General features: G+C 38.1%; 1 pseudogene; it reads right to left on the bottom strand.

Annotated features, from left to right (window-relative positions):
• Window positions 1–3639: 3639 nt before the first annotated feature.
• Window positions 3640–5555, bottom strand: LOC118842197 (annotated as a pseudogene).
• Between the last annotated feature and the right edge of the window lie 204 nt (window positions 5556–5759).

Here is a 5759-nt window from a genome sequence, read left to right as displayed (position 1 = left end):
TGATCTTGTTTGTGTTGGGTTTGTTGGTGCAAAAACTTTTAAAATTTAATACAATTAAAACTATCCATTTTTATATTTTGTAAGGCTATCTCTTGTTTGAAACTAAATTCTTCCCTTATTCATAGATCAGACAGCTAAACTATTCTATGCTCCCTAATTTGCTTATGGTATCATCCTTCATGTCTAAATCTTTTTTTTTTCAATTTGACCTTATCTTGTCATAAGATGTGAGATGTTGGTCTATGACTAATTTCTGCTTTACTGTTTTTCAATTTTCCCAGAAGTTTTTGTGAAAAAGTGACTTTCTGTCCAAAAAGCTTGGATCTTTGGGTTTATAAAACACCAAATTACTGTGGTCATTTAGTAAAATGTCTTCTGTACCTAACCTATTTCACTGATCCATCAGTATATTTTAGCCGGTACTAGATTTTTTTATGGTTATCTCTTTAAAATACAGTTTGAGTTCTTGTACAACCAAGCCACACTTCTTCACCTTTTTTTTTTCCATTGATTTCCATGATATTCTTGACTTTTTGTTCTTCCAGATGAATTTTGTTGTTAATTTTTTTCTAGTTCTCTGAAATTTTTTTTCGGATTTGCTTTATATCTTTTATAAAGTAAATGCACACAAATCATCAGCATTCCAATATATCACAGACAAAATCCTGCAAGAAGAGATCATATGTGATAGACCATTTAAAATAACTCTAGACAATATAAAATACCTGGGAGTGTATCTGCCAAAACAATCCCAAGAACAACATAAACAAAATGGCAAAAAAAATTTTGTACAAATAAAATCAGATTTATATAATTGAAGAAATATTCATTGATCACGGGTAGGCAAACAAGTTATATTTTTAATGACATCCCAATTAAATTACCACAAAATTATTTCACTGAATTAGAAAAAATAATGACAAAATTCTTTTGGAAGAACAAAAAATCAGGAATATCAAAGGAACTAATGAAAAAAATGTAAAGGAAGGAGATTTAGCAGCACCAGATCTAAATTATCAAAACTACCTAATACTTGCTAAGAAATAGAAAGCTGATCAATGGAACAGAGTGGACCTATGATTCACAGTAACAAATAAATATAGTAATCTGGTATTTGACAAGTGTAAAGATAAGGTTTGGGTTTGTAGATAAGGATTCATTATTTTCTAAAAATTGTTGGTAAAGCTAGAAAACAGTCTGGCAGAAATTAAGCATAGTCCAATATCTTATACCATTTACCAAGATAAGATCAAATTCATACATGACCTAGATATAAGGGCAGATATCATAAGAAAATTGGAGAACGAATTCTTTTTTTAATTTTTCTAAATTTATTTTTAGTTGTCAACATTCATTTCCACAAGATCTTGAGTTAAAAATTTTCTCCCCACGTCTACCCTCCCACCCACCCCAAAATGGCATTTAGTCTGATTGCCCTTGTACCCAGTCTGCCATCCTTCTATCATTCCAATCCCTGCCCCCCTCATCCCCATTCCCCTTACTTTCTTATAGGGCAAGATAGATTTCTATACACCATTGCCTATATATCTTATTTCCCAGTTGCTTGTAAAAACAATTTTTTAAACATTTGTTTTTAGAACTTTGAGTTCCAAATTCTCTCTCTTCTTCCATCCCCTCCCACATTCCTTGAGAAGGCAAGGAATTCAATATAGGTTATAGATGTATCATTATGCAAAACACTTCTATAATAGTCAGGTTGTGAAAGACTAATTTTATTTCCCTCCATCCTATGCTATCCCCCATTATTCAATTTTCTCCTTTGACCTTGTCCCTTTTCAAAAGTGTTTACTTTTGACTGCCTCCTCTCCCAATCTGCCCTCTCTTCTATCATCCTCCCTCTTATCTCTTTCCTCCTTACTTTCCTGTAGGGTAAGATACCCAATTGAGTGTGTATGTTATTCCCTCCTTAAGCCAAATCTGATGAGAGCAAGATTCACTCATTCCCTTTCACCTCTTTCCTTCCATTGTAACAGCTTTTTCTTGACACTTTTATGTGAGATAATTTACCCCATGCTATCTCTCCTTTTCTCCTTCTCCAAATATATTCCTCTCTCACCCCTGAATTTTTTTAGATATCATCCCTTCGTATTCAACTCACCCTGTGCCCTCTGTCCATATATATAAATATATACATATACATATATATATATATATATATATATATATATATATATATATATATATTTCCCCTTCAACTACCTTAATACCAAGAAAGGAGCTACCAATATTGTCTTCTCATGTAGGAATTTAAACAAAACCATTCCAATTTAGTAAGTCCCTTATGATTTCTCTTTCCTGTTTACCTTTTCATGCTTCTCTTTATTCTTGTATTTGAAAGTCAAATTTGTTTTCAGCTTTGGTTTTTTCATCAAGAATGCTTGAAAGTACTCTATTTCATTGAATATCCATATTTTGCCCTGAAGTATTATACTCAGTTTTGCTGGGGAGGTGATTCTTGGTTTTAATCCTAGCTCCTTAGACTTCTGGAATATCATATTCCAGGCCTTTCAATCCCTTAATGTAGAAGCTGCTAGATCTCGTGTTATCCTGATTGTGTTTTCACAATACTTGAATTGTTTCTTTCTGGCTGTTTGCAATATTTTCTCCTTGACCTGGCAACTCTGGAATTAGGTCACAATATTCCCAGGAGTTTTCTTTTTGGGATATTTTTCAAGAGGCAATTGGTGGAGCCGATGGGTGTAAATGATTAGTCTATACCACAGAGTAGCCATTAATTTTTATAAAAATCCTAATTGATAACCCCAGTAAGGGAAGAATCATTTATGACCTTCTGCCTCAAATTAATATGGTAAACCACAAGAGCATTTTTGCTTTTCCATACACAGGAGCCAAGTTTAGCAGATACATTTCCAGTTGCTACCAGCCATGATGTAAAGAGTAGGCAGAAAGACAAGGCAAATGCAAATAGCAGATGTTAAAGGGCTAAATATTGGGTCATTAGTATTTTCCCAAACTAAAACTAGCGCTTAAGGAAAGCACTGCCAAGAGGTGGGGGACTATAGGTGAGGAACACTGCATATATTGCCAATCTAAGCTGATATATTGTTTAGAATTTTTGAGCTGCTCCTTTTTAGTTAATGTCACAAGGCACAGCTTATAAGGCAGGGAAGGGATAGATTCAGAAGTGAAGGTAATATAAAAACACAAGATCTCAATAAAAGTTTTTTTATAAGAATTAGAACAATTTTGCTCTTACCAGTAAAGCACCCTGACAACAGAATACTTAATGAAGACAAACAAAAGTTTGACACAGTTCAAGAGGAGAAATAGGCTTGTCTATCACCATGTATTCATCAGTTACTCTGTTGTTCATGTTTTAATACAGGAAGGAGAAGTGAACAATCTGTGGGAGAGCTCTGAGAGAAAATTCTCCTTTAGCAAAAAGTCAGTGATATACCTGTATAAGGAAATTAGTTCAAAGTAAGACACTAAAACTTTTAAAAAATGTTTTTCTAAAACAATGCATGGTTCTTCCTCCACTTTAAGAAAGAAGATGCCAAAAGAAGCAGAGAAGTGTACATGCCCCCAAATCTTCATTTCAGTACTAGCTGCTTTAGAGAAAGTAGAGTCAGGTAGACCAAGTTTCCATGGAGAGGCTCAGTACCAAATTAGATTTTCTGGGTAAATCTGGTGCTTCTCAAAGACCACAAAGATGGAGGGATTGCTCATAATCCTCATACAGATGTTGTAGAAGAAGTTGCTGTGACCTTCTTTGGGAGGTGGCCTCAGATAGGAGGAACTGCTCCTGGTAAACTCTCCCCCCAACACCTGGGCCAAGAACATGGGCTGGGAGTTCAGGTAAGACTGACTGTAGTGGTGAAAATAAGCAGCATCTTGGACAAAGTAGTTCCTTTGCCATAGCTAGTACCATGAAGACCAGAGATCCTCCAGTCAAAATTCTGATGGCAGATGGCATCGACATACTCGGGCCTAGCACCATGAAACAGACAACTCTCATCTACTTCCTGCCCTACATTACTCTTCTTCATCTGTACTTTCTGCCACTGATAAACTTCCCAGAGTGCTGGGTTCTGTATTCTCTTCATCTTACGAATGATGTAGTTATGCATTGTAAGAAAAAACTGTTCTTGGACCTTCAGATACTCTCCAGAGGAGGGGGACAGTGGGATTAGCCTAAATCCCAGGTCGGGCAATGTAGACATATCCCAATGAGATGGAACATCTTTTGGGGCCTCTGATTTGTCACCACAGGTCTGCTTCATCTTCACATCCTAAGGAGAGACATATTTCAGGCTCTGACAAATGTTTCTGACCGTGCCAAAACGTAAGCTTTTCTGAGGCATGGCTTTGAAATTCAACTCGTACATGTCCTTTCCAAATGAGAACCGCAGGATAGGTGACTCCTGTCTCAAGTAGGCCTTCTCCACGTTACTCTGCTAACATCACCGACGTGGAGGTCAGCACCTTTTAGGCCATACTCCTGCCACAAATTACCATCATTTTTCCAATAGCAAAGCCACTTGGTCATGAAGATCAAGTGTGGAGGTGGAGGCTTGACAACAGAAGAGGCCGTGGAGAGGTCTTGAGATTTGTTATGGGCACAAGTCATATAACTAGTTTATGGAGGCGATCCCAGGGCTCCATGCAACCCTAGTAAGGATCTGGCTTTTACTGGGGTCACGGTATGCTTTTTCAGTCTTCTCCATTTCTTCCAAATCCTTCCATGTGTTCCCATCAAGGAACTGCCATCTATACGACAAATGAAAATGGACCTTAAAACACTTATCTTTAAAGCTACAAACCTTCCAATTGCAGTGCAAGTAGATCTGATAGTTTTCTTCACTGCTTTTAGGGGCCATGGGTACAGAGTCACTACTATATCTTCTTTTTTTTCAGGTGTTGTTGAGCTTTCGTTTTTGATGTCAAAAGCATTTCTAAAAATGGAAGGCAACATTTTATTGATAGTGGCATTAAGCCCCCATTTTCTCAACTTCTCCTGCACATGGGATCAGAGGCATGGGACCTCTTGCAACTGCTGCCAAACTTGCAGTTCCCCTGCAAGTAGTACTGGCAAAGGTGGAGTTTGGCACAAGTATTTTTAAAGGTACAAGAACCATGTTGCCCATCTCTTTCATTATAGTGTGATCTCTGGCAAGAGCATAAAATCACTCTGAAGCAAAAGCTGACTTAATTCGTTCGAGTTTAGGTCACCAATTCCATGGCTTTTCAAGACATTCATGTTGTATGTAGAATCAATGTGCTAGCTATATTTACACTGCTTCCCAGACATCAAGAATTTGTACTTTCAGTAGAGGAAAAACTTGCAGAAGTGCAGCGGCCCACACATCCCACTGCAAGAGGTTGAATGTGCCTGGCACAGCCTGGTGCTGGTGGTGGACTGCCCCCAGGTGCCACTGCGGCTGCCCTTGCCTTCCCCTCTGCAGCATTAAGCACCCCAGGGGCCTTTTTGCCCTTGCTGATGCCACCTGGGAGCTCTTGGGTCAGCTCACCAGCTCCAGGCTGCCCACGCATAGGTCCTTGGTGACCCGTTGGCAATGTTACACCCAAATGAAGCCCATTGAAACCCACCATTAATACCCTTTGAGCCCATCATTAATCCCCTTTATAATCTTGTCTTTGTCTCTGCCCTATACCCTGAAATGACTTGAAACAGCTTAAGGCATAATTCTGGGTAGATTGCCCAAGGCTACTCCCCTGACCCCCTTTTCTTCTGATTCAGCATTCTGTATATTCTC

Source organism: Trichosurus vulpecula, chromosome 3, assembly GCF_011100635.1.
Source record: "Trichosurus vulpecula isolate mTriVul1 chromosome 3, mTriVul1.pri, whole genome shotgun sequence".
Lineage (NCBI taxonomy): Eukaryota > Metazoa > Chordata > Mammalia > Diprotodontia > Phalangeridae > Trichosurus > Trichosurus vulpecula.
This window is presented reverse-complemented; position numbering and strand designations above follow the sequence as displayed.